Source organism: Calliopsis andreniformis, chromosome 12 (genome assembly GCF_051401765.1).
Source record: "Calliopsis andreniformis isolate RMS-2024a chromosome 12, iyCalAndr_principal, whole genome shotgun sequence".
Taxonomy (NCBI): domain Eukaryota; kingdom Metazoa; phylum Arthropoda; class Insecta; order Hymenoptera; family Andrenidae; genus Calliopsis; species Calliopsis andreniformis.
This window is the reverse complement of record NC_135073.1, coordinates 2,423,511-2,445,509: the sequence shown is the minus strand read 5'-3', so window position 1 is coordinate 2,445,509 and position 21,999 is coordinate 2,423,511. Positions and strand designations below refer to the sequence as shown.

Sequence of the window (21,999 nt, the reverse complement as noted above, 5' to 3'; positions counted from 1 at the left end):
TTATTTTATTTTAAGCGAAAGTAAAAAAAAGGCGAAAGTCAGTATTGGGTACATCCACGTTTAGCGATAAAATACATTGATTCCCATTAACATGTACTATAATGTTACGCATAAAAAATAAAGCATTCCATTTAAAAAGACTAATTTGACCTGAGAACCTTCTCCATTTTTCAACCTACAAAAAAAGATATTTATATCATATTATGCCAGCCTTAAGTTTATATTGAAACCGATAAAATATTTGTCGCCCAGACATCCAGTTTGTCGGATTCTATGCGGGCATGCTGATAGCTGATCCGAATTTTTGACGGGCTGAACTGTCTGTGAAAAGTTCCATTTTATTACATTTTGCTGGCTTGTGTGCAAACGCCCTAAGGTATACTAAAAATATTAGCAACACATGATAATTGATAGTAAAGTCACATACATGATTATCTAATTACCTACCACAAATATAAATTCCACTATCTACTCTGACATAAATAAAAATATTTAAACAGTTATTCCTCTATTTTTATCATAATTATAACGTAGTTGTATAAATAATACATAAGTGGTACTCGATAATTAAAGGGTTACGATGCCTATAGGCTGTTTTTAACACGTTCAGTGCGAGGTTGATACATGTATCGAAAAGAAGACTGGGACTTTGTAGAACTACTGACTCGATTATAAATGTATCACATTAGGAGATGAGGAGTTCAGGTCTTCAATCAGCGAGTGTCAGTGTCATACAGTGTGAACATTTATATAGAAATAAGTGTTTACACAGCATGTAATCAATCGAAGCGGTGCCGCCACTTGACGCGTTAACACAGGTTCGGACAAAACTTTATCGAAAATTTTGTCTGTTTCGAAATTCCATGTCGAAACTTATTAACCCTTTCTTTCCCAACTCATGTAACTACATACAGAGAAATATGTATATTTGGAGCACTTTTCATGTCAAATATATAGTTCACGAAGAAGTTCTAACATTTTCAAAACATTTAAATCCTCATTCCATTCGTTGTTATTTCTGAAGAGTGGTAAATAAAGAATATTAACCCTCTTAGTGTCGAGATACCGACTTGACGCTATGACGCAATGTTAAAATTGCAACGACCAATCCATCAGTAATGTTTTAACCCTTTTAGTACCTCAGAGCTGATATATCGGTTTCACGGATCACGAGAAATACCTTGAGCCGATATTTTGGCTTTCTAATTTTAATACAATTTAATCTTTCACAATGTTGAGTCTGGTAAACTCCACACGATACACTTATTAATATTTTCATTTAAATACGGAAGACTTTATAATGACAATTCGTTAGGTATATAATATGTCATACCTCGTTTCTACATTCCAATTATTATCATATTAATTTTATAAATATTTAATATCCATAGGTTGTAATCGAACTCTGCGCATCTTAAAATTGGGTGTTCGTAGTTGAGGATTAAATGCGCGTAATAACGCTTAATTTTTATAAAATAAGTTTCTATAATAAAAAATACGTCTATTGAACAAGAATATTTGTTTTACAGAGTTTAGAAAAATATCGAAATTTTAATAAATATCTCCAAAAATGCATATTTTGCAAGGTATTTCTGGGCGGTACTCGGAAAACTTGTTTGGTAGGTACTAAAAGGGTTAAAACTCGTTTAACTTTTAACTTTTTTTTACTGCTAAATGCGAGCTCTGGAAGGAATTCGTCGACGTATGAAAAAAATTTCGTTCACCAATAAATAATAACCTCTTTAGTGACTACAAAATTTGTTTTTGATGCATAAAAACTAAGTAAATATTAGCTTGGCAATTTTCACTATATCTATGGTTAGAGTATTAACACTAAAAGAGTTAAACAAAATTTTTATTTCAACTAATATGTAGCTATATGGCTACGCAGGCAAAGAAAGGGTTAAACAGAAACATACAGAGGCTAGTTAGTGAATGTACATACACATTGAATTCAGTCAAATGAGGAGAGAAGGTTCGAGAGATCAATTTATAGACGATTGCCAGACTTTGCACAACACGTGTTCTCATCGTGCTTTACCTCTCGTTTTTTCATAGTGATCGCGTCATTTTAAACGGAGGACTTATTGATCCGGCGTTACTAAGATGAAATCCTATAAAATTATCTTTTACTGAAATTTCGTCGAATATGATCCTGTGGGTATGTTTGGGGCAGTAATCTCGAAAAATAGTTCAAAATTTATGTAAATAGAACCTAAGAAGCTCAGGAAAGGACAACATTTATTAACTTTTTAATCATTTTAAACTCTTTTTTATATAAGTACAATAAATACATGTTTAAATTTCGATAAACTTATTTCGCCTAAATTCCAGAGCCCAACTCATCATCTCAAGGGTCTTAAAGGTATTGAAACCAATTCGAACTCGAGGCTTGTTACGAGAGAGCTACAATGCAGACTCCCAACTCTATTGGTATTTAAGCATGAACTGCTGTACTAAATAACTCTTGTGTACTATCACAAATGTACTGTTATATTACAATGTAATTGAATCGGCGAGTTGAAGAACAACACAAGTCCAAAAATCGCATTTTGAGATATTTGATCCTAATGCGTAGTTCTGCGCATTTTACATATCTGAACCCAACAGACAGAGCGTAGCTATTAACCCTTTATCGGTAATCATTTTTTTGTTAACACTGTCAGCAAATTGAGTCGTTTATATCCACAGAAGCCTTTTTTTAATGTTTTAGGCTGTGTGACTTACAAGTACACTTTGGCTCTGGGGTCCAAACATAGTTTTGAGATTATTTGATGATTGCTAATTTTGAACTTGTACCGTTTTTCAACTCATCGATTCGAAGGCGTTTGATTAAATGTTAGACGCACATTGAACGCAGAATGACGCAGCACAGCGCAGGATTTTGTAAAGAACAGCACGACGACCCGCACATTGGCGCGTCGGAAGCACAACGCAGTTGCACTGTACTTTTGATGCAGTTTTTGCGTCATCTTGCGTCACCCTGTGCTCGATATGTCCCTAGCCTAATGCTTTTAACCCTCGTACGACGAATGCAGGGTCACTTTGATCCTAAACACAGTACAAAATATTAAAAGCGAAATAAATTTATTTAGAAAGGCGAGATTTGCTATACGCGCCTGGCGCTGGGACCTGCGTCTGCATCTAACGCACATATTGTAAACGCAATGAAAAGACAAAAAACAAATGCAGTAGATAATGTGTGTACTAAAAACTGTCAGGTGCGTTTGGATGCAAACGCAGACCGCAGCGTGGAGCACTTATAGGAAATCTCACCTTAAGAATCATGCAAAAAATACACTTATTTCATGCATCAAGCGTATAGAAAACTAAAAAGAAATATGTTGTTCAAAATGTGTTTTTATATATAATCACTGTCCAAAACTAATTTACAATAGAAATTCTATTATGTGTCAAAATAACCCGAGAGTTGAACAAATGAATTAAATATCGCATTTATTTTGGGCATGGGTATCTCAAAATCGCGAAATCTAGGTAAGAAAACAGTAACTAAATTTAATGACATCAAGAAAATCCCATCATGCAACCATCAATAGTATTCTTTGAAAGACTACATCTAGTATTATAATCGATAAAAAAGTAGATTAGATTCAGAAAGAGCGCAGACATTAGCATTCTTGAACAAGAATTTGGATTATGATTTGTTTAATTGTAGTCAATAAAGATTCAAACGAAACTTTTGCTAAGATCTCAGTTCCTAAAACTTAGAAATTAGGTTCGAACCCACCTTTAATTTATTTATATATTTTTTCAATTGCAATGAATGTCAGATCTTCTTAGAATGAAGTAAGATTGTAGCACAAAACGATTTTAGCCTATTCATAGCAACTAAGAATAAATTCGCTAATATATAAATAATAATTGTAAAAGCTCATTCTGAGTTTGTTATCGATTGTTGTTTACTTTAAAATTGATATGACGAAGGTTCACTTTGTCGAAGTAAGTGTTGCGATTTTTAATTCGTAATCCTTGAGCTGAGGTGTTTAATCTTGCAAGTCATGTGAGGTACAATTTGCAGATTGCATCACAGAAAAACTAATCATTGAAGAAAACTGCGATTGATTTATTCTGTAGATCATTCATCGCCTCTTGAATATGATTCGATTTTAACCCCTTTACGAGTTCTACTGAGACACATCTTAAAACTATGAACGACATTATGAACGAAATTGTTTACTTTCTTTACCACAATATTTAATAAAGTATTTCGTCCATAATGATAAAAGTATAAAATAATACTTTAGACCAGATTTGTATAACTTGTCCCTTTCTGAAAAAAGTTTTTCAAATTACTACCAAGTAGTACTAAAGTATATGAATTTAAAAGATAGAAGTGAACAAATTTGCATGCTCAATTATAGTAACTTAATCATAAAACTGTTTTATTCTTTTATTTTAAATAGTATAAGGAAATGCAAATCATTAAATTCAAGCTATGATAGATAGCTGCTATACTCACATGAAACATTTTAACATTTAAATATCTCGAATTGTCAAATTTTTTAAGACTGTTTACTTACAAAAAAAATGTATAACACTTTTCTGAAGCTTCTAATGTCAATTCTATGGCTGTAAGGCAAAACGACCATGTGTCGCATTTTCAAAAAATTTGACTTAAGGCTTTAATTGAGATCTAAAATATAAAGTCTACGTTTGCAAAAAGAAGAAAGGGAATTAAAAGAATTTCTTCACTTAAAAATTTGGTATCTTCACTTCAAAAAAATTCAAGAAAATGTAAGTCCAGAACACAGTGGCGTCATTCCACGCCAAATCGATCACTTTTTGACCTTGATATCAAGGATTTTGTTCAAAATTGAATATGATGTAGTCCACCTGAAATTATGGGAGGGTTAAGTCATCATTTTTCTGTTCTCGAATTTGTTTAAAAAATACAGGCGGTCAAAGTTTTCAATTTTTGCCTATTTTCGTGAAACCGGGGTGTATTAGGAATTTTTATCTCGAGAAGTATTTGTCGTATTAAATTAATTCTTTTTTCATTTTAATCGAGAAGGTTTGGTCTATTTTAATAATATATTTCTTAATTGGAAACTATTTTTTATAACATAGAAAATTATAAATAAACCTTTCTTTTGCTAATTTCCTTTATAGGGTCGGGGGTCAAAAATTTAAAAAAATATGAGCATAGTCTTTGAACTTAGCCTACAAAATAATTTATTGTCGAAAATGGAACTCGTAGAACTAACTCTGCAGTGAGCAGTTACAGGTAGTGGTGCGCGCCATATTATTTGATTGGGATGTAAAAACAATATCGACAAGTTGCTTATCAATTATTGTTATTGATGCCATTTATACCTGAAGGGTAGTTTTATATTCTCTTTTATACGTATTTAAACAAGGGCTGTATCCAAAAAGTCTTGTGGCACATAATGTTTTCCTTCAACAGTTAGTAAAATTCTTCTTCATGTACAAATGGCTCCATTAAGACTGATACGCGATCTGCCGATATTGTTTTTACACCTTAGTCAAATAACATAGGGTGCGAGAAGTCTGATTGAACGACCATAAACTTCGAGCGTGCGGGTCGCTTACTTGAAGCGGCTCGCTCCACTACATGTAACTGATCACTGCGGAGTTAGTTTTACGAGTTCCATATTCGACAATAGATTGTTGTGTAGGCTAAAGTTCAAGGACTGTGGTCACATCTTTTTTTAATTTTTGACCCCCGACCCTCTAAAAGGAAATTTGCAACAGAAAGGTTTGTTTATAATTTTCTATGTTACAAAAAAGAGTTTCCAATTAAGAAATATATTATTAAAATAGGCCATACCTTCCCGATTAAAATGAAAAAAGAATCAACCCAATATGACAAATAGTTCCCGAGATAAATGGTGACTTAACCCTCTGCCCCCATAATTTCATGTGGACTACATCATATTCAATTTTGAACAAAATCCCTGATATCAAGGTCAAAAAGTGATCGATTTAGCATGGAATGACCCAGTGGGTGTTGAAGTTGAAAATTTTCAATACCAATACATGCTTTGCAAAACAAAAACATATGACTTAGATCGTTTTGCCGTGCAACCACAAAATTAGTCGAGTCTTAATTTTGATATTATTTCTCTTCAAATTCACCCAGAAATATGTTTTGTAATTTTCATAAACAACTACTTTTCACTTTTTAACTCTTCCTAAACTATCTTAATTCTTTCATGATGGATAATGTGTATTACGTTATCACTATCAATGAATTTGATGTTATCCTGATAGTTAACTTTCTAAATAATCTGTAATATGTCCTATGAAAAAATTAACTCATGAAATTCATACGTGTAATAGTCTGTTCCTGCGTTATGAAAGTCACTTTATATGCCCCCTTTTTAAATCTCCTACATGATTTCTACATGATTGATACATGATTTCTAATCTAGCACTTTAAAAGGCATTCAAATTACGAGTTAATTTTAATATATACTAATATAAATATAAAGACAAAGGTTTATATAAAAAATAAAGTTTACGAATAATTCAATTTAATTTAAATATAAATACTCTTGCATAGCATAGCATTGCTTCTGTAAACTGCTTATTTCTATTTGTACAGAAGTAGAAAACTGTAAAAACAATTGCATCGAGCATACTAGTACGAACACCTCTCTAGTGATTACACACCAGAAACGGTATGTGATCCATTTGTGGTAACATTGATATGAAACGATACCATTTCTGGTATGTGATCAGACTTCAGTTGATCGAACTTTTCATGGGATCGCGCATAACTTTTACAGAAATAAAAACTATACAATAAAATGTAGTAAACTTATAATTTCGAAACGTTGGCATACCTAGTTCCCGAAAAGAGCATTTACGGATATTAATTTATAGACTATATTTACTTATGCATACATATACAATTTTAGAATTTTTGTAAATAATGCAGAATGTACCCTCCTTTCAATAAAAAAAAAAAAAAGACAAATCACTTCAGATCGTAAAATAATTTTTCTTAAATAAATTCTTAAAAAAGTACATTTTTACTATGACAAAAATATGTACCCCTTAAATGGTACATATGCATATGTACAATTTACAGTAATTGAAAAATTATTTAGATCAATTTTTCTAAACAGAACATGGTACGGTGCCTGCTACATGTATTTTATAATTGTGTGTGGAAAAATGAAAGTCCATTACGTCCGTACGCCGTACATCCTTCGTCCCTTAAGAATTAAAGCAATTCCTACACTCTGTTTATTGATTGTGATGTCACACTTAATTTTCGCGTTGTTTCATAGGAAAGTCCAGTTGTACAAATACAATATTATAGATACTGAACATACTATTCCACATTTTTATCGATCTACTAATAAATAGAAAAGCAGATCATTTCTTTCCCTTGTCTTTACGTTCATTGGTAGCTATATCCACTGTTATTAGACTGCGAATTTTTATGCATTTATAAAAATGTGAAATGTATAAAAAGCTAGAGGTTAAATCTTGTTATAATAGGAATTATATTGACCTTATAAAAAATGCTTCAGACTTGCAATCTCCATTAAATGTGTTTCATACAGTGATATAGGGTGTTTAATGAGAAGTGTCAGAAATTTTAGAGGATTATTCTAAGTGTCAAAATAGAAGAAAGATAAAAAATGACGAAACAGTGTAAAGTTTTGTTTCAGAGTTCTTACTTATTCTAAAAATACTTGAAATTCACGTGAAATGTGTTCAATTCGCAGATTATTCTACTGCCAGTTTGCATACAGATCAGACGTAACAATGTCAGTAAAATAACTTATTATTAATAAAATAAGTTATTTCAGGTAGCTATATTGTTCACAATTAATGCCTCAGTTCAAGTTCAACATGCATCATACCAGGGGTACATTTATGAAAATTCTTCTAAATAATTCTTCATTAATTATAAAATATGAGTACTGATTATAAACACAAAGCTTTTTAATAGTGTCATGTCCAATTCCATTTGTACAATGCTTTTCCAGGCAAAAATGCGCTGTCGTTGAGAGGTTATGTAATTACTCAGAAACGAAATCATTCTCAATTTTTGTTTTAACTTTTATTTTAAGAATTTAACTTTTGTTTTGTTTTAAGAATCATGCCCTAAGTGTTCTTCGACCTCTAGCCAGTAGCCAAGCACCCTGTACAGTAGTAAAAATATTATGGTAGATATCACGGTTATGTTAGATTAAAGATACGTGCGTTTGTATAAACAGATTTGCATATTATAGGAAAAAAGTTAAAGCCACCTTTCTTAGAAAATAGGTGCATTATGAATTAATTTTAATAATGTAAAAATGTGAATCCAGAAGACGTAGCAAATGTTGAAAGTTGCTAGTCGTAGTGTGATCACTATTATAGTATTTGAAAGATGAAACACATTTTTATTTAGGTTCCATACCTTTAATTGTGTTTATGAAAATATGAAATTGCATAAAAATCCTCAGTCTAATTATTACTGTTGTAATACATGTGTACTCTTCTATAATTAGAAAGTAGACTTTGCCCTTCATTTCCTATTTTTATACGCCACTACCTATTATCTGTCTAGACATTTTCTAAGTATTTAAGCAATTCACGATTCATCACTTCCGACGAGTAATTCTCAATGATCACGAAACGAAAACAGTGTTGCTCTTATATTCGTTCATGCTGTACATGCATTCCCCCTATACATATCTGATTTTGTACTACATATGTAATTGTGTAGTCAGAATTAAATGAACTGATCGTTCATGGGCAGCTAGCACGAGGAAATCGTAAACGACGAACTTGATGCTCAGAATGAATCATCCAATAGTGAAAATTGAAATTTATAAGACACAATATTCCATCGTTGCATATGAGATTTTATATATATTTTCTATATCTTAAATTTGTTTAAGTCAAGTAAGTTTTGCTTCCATGTACCGTTACTCGCACTTTTGTTGAGGTCAAACTAAATTAGTTCTTTCCAGAAATTTAAAAACATATCTCTTGCTATTAATTCATTAATGACTTGTGAACCTTATACAGGGAAAACACTGTACTTTTCAATAAAATTTTAGCGTTACTCGTGGACTTCTAAAATTACCCAGATACAAACCAGGTCAAATAAAATATTACTTGAACTATCTCTGATCTCATGTAACTGTTGAAATGTGTAAATTAGAGCATTAGAGACAAAATAGATATAAGCCATATTTTAACAAAGATCGAGATACCTACATAAAAACACCCCCAGATGACTGTGAACCATCTAATAAAGATTATAAAAGAATAATGAAAATTATTAACAGTATATGTTTAATTGTACTTGGTACTCAATTTAAATATTTGCGTTATTTTGAGAACGTCAAGAACGTCCTAAGTCACACACAATTTAACAACACGGATAAGCAAAATGCTGACTATTCACGCAAACTGTATAAAAATGCATCATAAAGCACAAATTGAATAAATTTTTCTCAATACGATCTCAATATTGCTTATATCTTCATTGCCTCGAATGCTTCGATTAATTTCTCAATAGCAAGCATTACAAAGCAAATTCTAAAAACATTTACTTTTTCACTAATTATTACTTCATACATACCAAGCTCTTTCATGTTGAAAGTAACACAACCGTATTAACATATGTATACTCTACATGCATTTCTAAGTAATAATAGTTCTTAATAATAGTAATAATAGTAATAATAGTTCTTAATTAATTGATACCATAATCGAGTCAAATATTTGCAATTTTCACAAGATTATATTCCATGTTACTTACAATTAGAAATATTTTAATCAACCTTATATTTAGACTCATTTCTCAAGTAAACTTTGACGGCTTATTACGAATGTTTTTAATGAATGGAACGAATTTAATGAAGAATTTGAAACTTTTTCATTTCTGGTAGTTAAAACATGATTCATCTCGTACAACAGAGCTTTATCATCCTTGCTTATTTCTCCTCGAGCTGCACGTGTGGTGAGGGTCGCCACTACTAGACACATCTTGTTCCCTCCCTTTGTCGAGCGAGAACCCAGGTGTGAGGTAATTAGGGTCAATTCTGGAAGAGAGGCGCTACCTACCCTCGTTCTAAGTCCATGAGTACTTCCGATCGATAGAATTACAAACATCTACCAAGTATCTCTCGTTCATTCTGATAAAACTTTACAAGTTTGCGTATGAAACGGCTAACGATGATGAGTAGTGTGCAAGCTGGCGACTTGACATCAATGAGAAGCTTAGAGGATATAGGAAACTCGTTTCCAAGATAAGTTTTCAAATTAGCGACTTCAGTTTAAATTCTCAAAGACAAAGATAATTAGTAATGAAAAACTTAGATACGGGTTTCTCGAAATGTTGAAATATCTTAAAACCCAAGAAAGTTTTGAGTTTTAAGAATTCTAAACTTTGCACTTTTTTCAGAATCCGAAACTCTTGAAACCAAGATTGAATATGAATATGAATATACAAGAAAGAATATCTCGTTACAAAACCATCAACGGTATTTTCTGATTTTTCAATACATTCAATACATTTATTTATTTTATTTTAATGTCAACGAGGCATAAGACAGAACATGTTTTTGATTTACCGACATTTAAAGCTTGGAACATCATTTCTGTATTACAAATCTGTTCTGTGACAGCACTTACTCGATATAGAGTAAGATATATGTAGATAATAGAGTAGTCTCACAACTCGTTACCAGCAGCGAGCTTATAGAGTTGTATAAGGGAAATATTTTTAATGTTAACTAATAACTAATATTCGTTTTCGCGGTAAAGATACTTTAAAAAATAACACTACAGAAAGTGAGAGAAATTTTGAAAACAAAAGGCAGGTGATAGCTCTTTTAATTCACTTCCCTTGTGTCAGAAATACAAATTCCACTTTTAACTCGTCAGATAGGACATAAATTCAAATGTTTTGAACACATTATTTTGTGTTGCCTTATATGTACGTATAAGCACAGATTAGATCATCCCTCAAATAATATCATTTCTCCACTTACGTTTTTTTAGTTAATAACTTTCAATAAACTCAATTCGATTATTTTAATGAAATTAATAACAAAATTTATAATGTTATGCAAAGTGTTTTTCAGAATTTAATTTAAATGTATAAAATTGATTATGCTTATTTATTTTATTTTGTAAGAAACTGTTATTAATACATTAATTTATCTGTTATTAAGTACGCAACTAATAGTAGGTCAATGTATGTTTTCTTTGTTTTATTAATGTCAACTACGACATGCACAGTCTAAAAAAAATAAGGTATTAAAACGTCACGCCACTCTTTAAAGTTGTAGTCTTCTGATATCATCTTCAAGATTGAAAGATACAAAAGTTATATTTTCTCTAAAGAAAGAATGTGTGAAAAAGAATGTATACATGAGTAAACAGACTAAACAAAGAACTCCATGAGTCACTGATTATATTAAGTTGGTGCATATGAAGTGTTCTTTTTTAAAGTGTGAAATAAGCGGATCGATAACAATGCAAATTTTTGTCGAATTCACCAATTTTTACGAATCCCTTTAAAGAAACAGGCATTTTCTGATACATGTATAGAAATACTAACAAAATTGCTATAAGGCTAATAGGTTTTTATTACATTATTACTAATGTTATTGCCAACAATGTTTTAAAAGATATAAAAACGAATATACATACATCAAATGGTAAAGAAAAAATGCATTTTAAATGATAGCAATGCATTTGAACATTCTTCATCGCTTGGTTCAAATAAAAAGGTAAAAGAAATACATAAACGGATTTCGCACAAGTTTAGCAATATACAGACATTACAGAAATGGAAACAGGAACATTAAAACCAAACACATGAATACTTTACAAATTAAAATATAATACAATTTTTTTAACATTCTTTTTATTCACATGATTTTAGGCCTACTAGCTATTAATCCTCGAAATATGTAAACAATTTTTCAACGAATTAATTGACGAACTAATTGTATCAAAATGAAGAATCTGTAAAAGCAACAGTCACCAATTTTTTGGATTCTAGAACTTATTATTTTTATAAATTTGAAAAGTAAAATGAATCATTAAGTATAACGCTTAGAATCACATAGAACTTATTTTAATTATATACCTCCATGGTGTTTTGAAAAAAGTACACGTGTTTGAAAGCCTGTTTAAGACTACTATATTTCAAATGCACTAATCGAATATTCTTAAAGTCGACAACACTTGTACTAAATTGCCAATTAACACTATCATACATATTACAGTATTTCTTCGTTTATAGCCTTGTTGTTACGTTACTTCAGTTTAAAATTAGTCACAGGGAAAGAGTACTTTTAGCAGTTTTACTTGCGTGTTGTCATTCGTAATTTTCGATAAGATCAAAACGGCATATCGTGAGCGTCAGCCGACCCCGAAAAAGTATCCCACACCATAACCTCGCCAGTGAACAGTGAATCTACATGCATATCGAGAAAACACTGGACTTCATCAGGAAAAACAAACATTTTAACATGCCTATACAGTGCTGTCCCAATAGAAGCACAAGTTCAGACATCGTTACAAGAAAATTTTTATCCCTATTATTTTGTAATTTACCATTACGACAAGCTATAAACCATAAATTTCACTCTACACCGCGGCGTCAGTGCCTTTGAAACATGAGTTGGATTAGAATATTTCTCTCACTCTACGACACTTATGTTCCTTCTCCACGTTTGATACCTTAACTGGTACTGTAAGGTCACAGCATTTATGTTACCTCACCTTTAATATTAGTTGTGTAAAATATCAGTGAATCACTCATAAATAATGATAAACTGAAAAGTTATGAATTCTCTGCTCACTATTGTTAACCATTTTTGACTATGAGATAGCAACAATTGTGTTACGTTATGGTATAATACTGATACCATACCAGTTAAGGGTTAAATGGACAATATGTACTTCTTCTGATTTCATTCATTCTCACTTACTTACGTACATAATGTTTTTTAGCAGCCCTGTTTTTTACAATTAAATCCAAAATAGATAGTATGATGCAATCTAATGGTATGGGTAAACCAAGCGAACGAATGCTCGTTCTTCTCCCACCTTTAGCAAAATTCAATTATTATGAATGAATAAAATGGACAACTGAATGAAAGAATACTCGTGTCAGTTGAATTTTGCTGAAGGGAAGAACGAGCATTGGTTTGACTGCACCATAATGTTCCCATATTATTGTGTGATTTAGAAAATTTTAAAAATAGTATTTCTAATTATACTTTGGAGTATACTGTATCATTTAGAAAAGATATCGATTTTGAATAAAAATAAAAAAATAAATATTTAATGTATACTATTTCATTTATTTAATGTACAATATTTAATGTACTATTAAAACATTCTTTTGAGAATAATACATTATTTATTTGACAAATCAATAGGAAATAATAATTTTAAATAACATTTACATATTTTGCAACACTCTATAATTGTTCGTAAACGTTAGCATAATTATTAATTTTCTATTGATAGTAACTAATATTTGTATAGTAATGTAATAATTATTGTAACTGTTGTATACAGGTTGCTCGTCTATAGGTGGAGGAAAAATTAAAGGGCGATTCTAGATATCGAAACGTGACAAAAATCAAGAATAATAAAATTGAGATCGAACCTTCACCTTTTAATAACAAATGTTTAAAAATTATTCAAATTCGCCCGAAATTTATCAAATCAAGTGGCATCATTACAAAGTGCTTTTGCAAGTGAAAATCTATCCATAAAAGTTTAAATATTGTACGATCAACATTTTTAAGCTTCGTTAAGATTACAACAGTAATTCATGTTAAGCTATTAACGAAAGTAAAAAAAACTATAGAGACAAAAGGATTACAGCGAATACTTTGCTCTTGTTCTAATTTTAAAAAAGATTAATTTAAATAACCTCTTTCATATTCCTCTCTAATATTTTGTCTATTAACAGTCTATTCACACATAGCTGTATCGTGACAGTACCATGCCGTGATCGTGCCGTGATCGTGCTGCAACCATGATTTCATTGACAACCAGACCATTGTACTCTTCAGTGTTTTCAAATTAGTAGAATCCGAAAAAATAATCAGAATTATATCATGTTTGGTACCATTTTCATCAGAAAAACAGCAGAAATCGATCGGTGACATTTCTGTGAAGATCTAATAAGAAACCTAGAACTTAGAATTTTCATTGCTAGAAGACCTATCGCTGTCTTTGTCGTTAAGAATGAAGTGTTTCGGGTGTGAGACCCCTCGCTGCGCGATGTTCGACCCACGTACTCAAAGGGTCATGAAAAAAAAAAATGTTCCCTTCGGTCGATTTCAAGGGGCCTCCAGTGAAAAAGCAAATATCCTTTGCCAAGGAAGTACAACTTTCACGGTACAGATAGGGTTCGAGCACGGGCGGATAAAAGTACGGCCAAGTGTGAACCGCTCTATTCCAAAGCTAGAGAGCTATACTTTTTAGCACTGTCACGTACAGCACTGTGCCGTCACGGTACAGCTATGTGTGAATCCTTCTTAATTCTTCTTCTGTTTGTGATACTGGCTTAAATCGAAACCAATCCATTCGCGTACAATAAATTTAATACACTCTAAACAATCAGGAATTATAAAAATAGGAATATAAAAGAATTTAAAAAAAGGTCTAAGCAATGTTCTCATTCAGTTTTCTGAAGCTAAGAAGGATGAACATGTTCCTACATAAAGAGAATCATAAATTCTGACTCGAAATTATCAATTATATTTTCTATCTATAAAAGTGGCAAAAATTGTATTAAAAAAAAGAAATAGCCCATTTAATCACTGCTGCAGTCTTTAACTTGTCACACAACAAAAATTCAAAACAACTGCATTTAGCTAGTAGATAATCACAGTGCGGTCAGTAAATTTATTAATATTTTTTTTTATATGCAATGATGTTATATCTTTTTCATTATTATAAAATATTTAAAAGTATTCAATAAAGCCATTTACATTTGAATTTGAGTTTACATTTCAATATACATAAAAACATTTATGGAACACTCTGTATATAAAAATAAATATACGTATACAACTTAAATGTTATTAAATAAAAAACATGATTAACTACAATTCTAAAAATGTTTACCTACTCCATTCTGATTCACAACCCTTACTTTTGACTGACCAAATATATACTTACAGAACCTCAGTTATACTATAGTTACAAGTTTTACTTCGATTATAATTCTGTGACTGTAAGACAAAATTACCTACATATGTCACATTTTCAAAGGTTTAAGTTAAGACCTTAATTGGTATTTGCAGTACAGAATTTATATTTGCAGAAAAAAGAAAGATCATTAAAAACATTTCTTCAGTTAAAAATCAGAGTTTAAAGAGAAACAAATCTATAAGACAATATTAAAGTTGAACATTTTAAATGCCAATATCTAGAAAACAAAAATATATGACGCAGATCATTTTGCCTTACAACCATAAAATTATGCATGCGATCTTGGCTATTTTTCTATAATTTCCTCATCATAAAGACCAACATTCTGCACCCTGTGGGCAGTGCCCATAGGCTGGTGCCATTGATTGGCCAAACATTGTCGATCTATGAAGATCTTAAGAAAAGATCTTATGAAAATGATCCAAACGACTATATTTTGATATATATTTATAAAATACGCAAGTAAATAGAGGGTGGACAAAAATGATCTCAACGTTCCGCAATTTCGAGCCATGATTACGCTATCTTATTGCATCTGAGGAAAAGCATTTTCAAAATGTAATAAATAAAATTTTCTTTTTAATTTAAAGCAGATTTTTTTTAAACTTAAAAAGTTTGGTTCATTTTTGTCCACCTTGTAAATATAAAATATCTTTACCTAAATGGTACTCATCAACGAAGTAACATAATTATCGAAAATTAGAGAAACTGGTGTTGGACTGATGTATGGAGATAAATATATACAACAAAGAGAAGGGAAAAGAAACGAAGAAAAAAAGAACAGATCAAATTAAAATTAAAATGCAAAGATGAAATCAAAAAAAGGTACCTGTTCCCTTCCAATTTCCTGCTTTCGACCTGATTTTCGTGATATTTTAGCATATAATTAATTAGTTCACATTAAGCTTAATTTGCATAAAACGCAGATAATGGTAATATCTGTCAGATACACATCTGTCCGTCATCTTCGTTTATAAAGTAAGTCATTATCTGTAATAGTTCTTTGCGAGCCCTTTAAAAATCGAGGAACTAAACAAAGTTTTCCAATACCTAGGTATGTTATACAATTTTAGTAATACATTTCTGAAATGCTGAATATTTCACATTAAACCTACAACGCGCGGTCAAATGACCGTTTTTGAAATTTCTTTTCGAATTCCCTGTATACAACGTTACTGTATCGCCATTTAACTTATTGACTTTTCTTATAGTACATATACGTACAACCTATTTTTTAATATTCACAACTTTTCTCATTGTTTACTTTCTGAAAAAATTTCATAGCCTGTCTTGCTTAGCACGAGCATTTTTTTAAGCGGTCATTGACCTCTCACGGTAGGAATAGGTATACATAAAGTGTCGGTAGGTTTAATTTTAATATATATCTTAACACTAACATATTAATATATATAACATATATAACATATTAATATATATACGAAGAAAATATCGCTTTAATCATGTAAAATTAAAGTTTAAATATTCTTTATTATTAAGGCTAGAGTACTACTACAATACGTATAGTGCGACTATCGACCAATGTCTAACGCTCTCTCCGAAAATGAGCAACGGTTACCCTCGAGAGGATAGGTAGTGGTGGAGACCCTGTAGGCTTCTTGAACAAATTTACGATTTTTTCCAAGGCTGCGTTTAGAAATAGCAATGCTGTTTCGCTTATTGTTAGTCATGGACGAGAGTAACGCTAGGTTTCCAACACCGAATTCTATCACAGTGAAAAAGTTGAAAATAATTTTTGAATTACTATGACTCTATTTGTAGAATCATATTTGGGCTTATTCTTATCGGGAATATCTCTCAAATTCAAAGCACATTCGTACGTAATATTTTCATAAATTTTCAATTTTCTTACAAACTGACAATGAATGTCAATGTCGGCTATTTTGCATAAGATAGAAGCTACATAAGTCGCTGTTGTTGTTTTATTTAATCATAGCAGACTCATTTATTTTGTATCCTAATCGACAGAAAATATTTATATGCCCGAACCCAGAAAATGAAACTTCATACGTAAGCGTTTGTGTATAGAACATAGCGGCAGGTATAAACTTTCAAAAAACTAGAATCAAAGACACCGAAGGAAAATGAAAATTTAAAAACTAAGTAGTCATTTAAATGACTGAAAATTATGTTACATAGCGTAGAAATAAACAAAGATAAATAAATAGAATGAACGATTCAATTATTGTGCTCTTTCTAGTTTCTAGGCACTGAATTAATTTCTTAGAAATTCTAAAATAAACACATTAAATACTGCAGGTCGACTGTTGAATAATTCAATTTTTTTAAAAATAAAATTTAAGTCTATCTTTTTATTTAAGCGTATAAATAAAGTATATTATACAATTTATTCGAAGTAAGGAAAATATTTGTTAAAAATATTATTCAACGAATTAGTGTGATTTGTCAATTTTCGTTACAGTAAGCGGTGAGAAGCAAAGTACACATTTTTTCCAGATGCAACCTTACTAGATCTATATTTACAGTACTTATTAGGTTCTTTATTTATTTACGGAAGTTCATAGTATGTATCCGACTTTTGCAATCAAAATTTTGTTTATATTATGATCGATATTTCTTTTTTATGTAACAAATAAACATTTTAAATTCATCAAAAGATTACAAGTTGTCATTAAATGTCTATTAATGGAGCCTTTTACTCTAGACATCGAAATTTTGACACGGAACGCGTCGTCATGCAAATTCTCGTTTCTATAAATACAATCAGGAACGTGGAATCTAATTGAAAATTTGCTTCATCTTCGAAATACTATAAAATGTATTTAAACTTTCAATATTTTGCATACTAAAATTTCCTATAAATGCATAATGATCCGCAGTCATTTGTTACCTATATTAGCGAAAATGGGTATGTATATCGCGTATTGTAAATTTAATTAAAGAGAAGTTTTATATTAAAGCGGAACTGACCCGACTATGATTTTGTAAGCAAGCAATTGTACATACATATACACATATACATATAGACTATGTATAGGCAAATAGCACTAGTAGTGTGCGTCACTTGGCATGATCGTCCAATGTGATCTACTACAGATCAATGCGTGAATGTACAGGGTGGTATCCGATAAAATTCTGACATGATTGAAGATACCAAATATTTTCGTAGAGAAAAAATAAAGTAAAATTTATACAAATGATTTGATGGGATGTAACATTTCCTTTTCGAGGTAGATCATTTCAAGTATCAACTTTCAGACCTACAGATAACATTAATCATGGTTTCTTAGTAATTGAGTAAAATCAATTTCCAATTTTCATCAATAAATTACGACTGCTTTAAATTTTAAATACGTTCTATTTTCCATTCGTACATATTTCCATACAATTAGTACATTGATTTTTGTTAGACAAGAATGAAAATAACTCGAAAAATACGTCAGTGCATATTTGTATTCTGCATTTTTTTGTTATTTTGTAATATTGAATTAATTTCAATTGCACTTTGCAGATATCTCTAATTCATTTTCATTATTTGCTGTTCCTGGTAGTGAATGTATTGCATTTTATAAAAATACATATTATATCCTGGTACATGCAATTTAGTACATTTCGTTTATTTATATTCATTACCTTTATAATCCTATATTACTACAAATTCTCTATACATCTAGGATACTTGTCCATATTTCTGTATTCGTACTTAACTGATGAATTATTTTTTTACTTAAGTTTGCTCATTGACGTATAAGGTTAAAGAGAAAAGGTATCATACTTTTAATAAAAATTCTGTTTTTAATCTAAGAACGACACACGGATGTCTCTCATGACATCAATAAAATACTGACTTTTGTTACTGTACTGTAACGTACTGTAGTAATTACAAATAAAAATGTCTTTTTTTTTGTCATTTCAAGTATTCAACCTTAAACTACACACCTGAAAGTATTTCAGTGAATTTTTATAGAATTTTATATATATTCAAAATATATGAAAGTTATGTTAAACTTGAAGAACCCAATGTGCCGTGTGGCAGATCGAAAAAACAATGTGCCATTCCAGGGTTAAAAATGATTTTAATTCGAAGGCACGGAAATATGGAGAAGTACTCTATCATGACTTACAGCTAGACATTTTCTGAGATAACCTGTTGGATACTTACACAAACCCTTTTTGAACATCCAACTAACCTAGCATAATAGTGAAATATCTAGTATAATATTTACATTATATTGACAACAATCAGGAATAACGAAATTAGGATCGAGCCTTGGTTTGTTTATTAGAAGCGTTTGAAGAAGGCCATATTTGTTATAACCACTGATGTAAGGACGCACTTGCCTCACAGTTGCGGTGAAATTCTGCGCCACTCGACCCAGACAGTGGCTATGACAATCGCTGCTCTCCCATGGCTTGGTTCCTACCACAAGCTTCACACTGTTCAGTACTATCAGATGGTTTGCTGAGTTTCAGGCAGATTGCATGTACCAATTTTTAAACATTTATAATTAATAAATGAGAGCTCAAATGCAGTTGTGTTAAGTTTAATTTTTGTTTTATTTTGACGTCTATAAATAGTCCTTAAATTTTCACCTTAACTATGATGAAACACTTTGTATAATTAATAAATTCTACCCGGGCTAATCGATTGATAGATTGCAAGCTGTACTTTTATTAGATGGTGTAACCCAGTAGTAGAACATAATGACCGAATAATATAATAATATTGTAATTACCTGCTGACTGATTAGCAGGCGCATAAAAATGGATTCCTGATTGTGTTTATATGTATGTATACGGATTGTATATCCCACTCTCAAGGAATCTAAAATTATTGGACTTTTTTTGTCCTTTAATAATAATCAAAGAGCAGAATCTAAAAATACTATACTTCAGTTTGGAAATTCTTCTGTTAAAAAATTATGGGCTTATAAAATTGAGTGTTTTTAGTTTCCTTGACAGGATACAATGACGCCATATTGACTTCTACTCGTAATCTGATTGGTTGGTGTACACTTCCGCTTAATGTGTATATACAAGTAAGTAATTATTTAGAATTGAGAAAAGTGGTCGGACTACCTGACGGGATCTCTTCAGGGGATCCTCTTCAAAATACCTAGCTCAGACTCATTCTGATTCGACTTTCTTTACCAATTAGGAACTCGAAATAAAATTAGAAATATGTACAAAAAATACCTATTTACTGAATGCGTGATTAACTTTGGGTAGTATATTTTTCTCAATTTTAAATACTTACCTCCTTGTAAATATTTCTTTAAACGAAAGTAACGTCAACCAAAAAACGTACATATATATAAGAACTAATATGGCGTCAAAGTAATCTATCAAATACGTTAAAAACACTAACTCCTACATACATATAACTTTGTAAAGTGAAGAATAACAAAAAGTTAATAATTTTGAGTGTACCGAAATAAAGCTCAGCCTAATCCCTCATGAACGATCGTTAGGAACACTGGTTAGAAAGGAAGCAAAAAGGAAAAGTAATGTTAGATCGACTGGTAGCGGAACAACAACTTACCGGTAATGACGTCAGCTGCGGAAGGTAAACCAGATCTCGAATTTCCCCCACGAATGGTTGGTTCGTCCGCGAATTGGTCGCCGCCGGCGTAAGTCTCGGGTGAAAATCACGTACGTGTGCGCGCACTTTCACGCACACATACGCACACGTGCACATAGGTGTGCACACCACGCACTTCTACGTATATACATATATATACGTATACAGATAGATAGATATATATATATATATATATATATATATATAGATATATATATTCTATTTATAAATTCCGTACCGACTTTAAAAACTTTCGCGAAACACACTCAAACACGACAACATATTATTGTACTTCTTCTTTCTTTTTCTTTATCATTTCCTTCTTGCTTCACCCGACTCACTCGCGTATTCTCGTCTTCATGTTTTGTTGCTGTTTCTCCGTCGCCGCTTTCTCAGCCTTTCTTTTCCCGCGCGCACGTTAGCAACCGCTTTTTCGACGCGTTCGTCTCTACACAATCCGTAACACGGTCACACTCGCGACACAATCGACCCCCGATATCTTTTTCTTGCTCTGTTGCTCCAGCGATGATTTCTGCGGATAATAGTCGTACAAATATGAGATTAGTGGTTGTCGTTGACCTTAGCCGCGACGCGACGCGTAAAGGCACGCGTGCAAATAATGCACGTCATTTCTTCGTGCCCAAGTTTCGTGTAAAAGACATGGAATGCCGATTGTCTGGGTCATGAGAAAATTCGATCGAAGTGTTACTACTTGAAATTATATTTTTAGTCAAGTGGAAAGCGTTTTGATAGATTTCACGCGAGAACTTGAAATCCACGGTTAAGAATTTTGTTCATTGACACCAGCACTTGTCGCAGTGGCGAGTACTCCAGACTGTAGTGCGGTTACACGGGGCACTCAAACTTCAATTTTGACAGTTGTGCTTGTTTTAGCAGGAAGTTTCTTGACCCTTACAATCGCTGTTCAAATGTACAATAGCTTTATGACTGTTATATTTATGTTGCATAGGTACTAGGGTACACAGGGGTCGAGGATATGTCACTTAACCTTGAGAGAACTTTTAAGGCCCTGATAAACTGATTCAAGGAAATTCCTGTCTATTTGTTAATTAATCTATTTATTTAACGAACAGTTTAAAAAAGGACATGTAAGCAACTCACAGAATTTATTTCAAGTTACATCTCATCTTCTTAACGTAATATTCAAAATTATTTTTGAATGGTATGAAGTACAGGTTAAAAGTACCAGAAAATGCTATGTTAAAATCAACATTTATGAGATTCTTAATTAC

General features: G+C 31.5%; 1 protein-coding gene across 8 annotated transcripts in view; it reads right to left on the bottom strand.

Annotated features, from left to right (window-relative positions):
- Smr (nuclear receptor corepressor smrter) overlaps nucleotides 1-21,999 on the bottom strand; it is a 98,838-nt gene that overhangs the window by 63,987 nt on the left and 12,852 nt on the right. For all 8 annotated transcript variants that reach the window (XM_076389491.1, XM_076389489.1, XM_076389495.1 and 5 more), the window contains 2 exons: nucleotides 20,985-21,278; nucleotides 20,708-20,884 (listed from right to left, as the gene is read on the bottom strand). The gene's annotated coding sequence lies outside the window, so the exon portion shown is untranslated. The remainder of the gene's footprint in view (nucleotides 1-20,707; nucleotides 20,885-20,984; nucleotides 21,279-21,999) is intronic.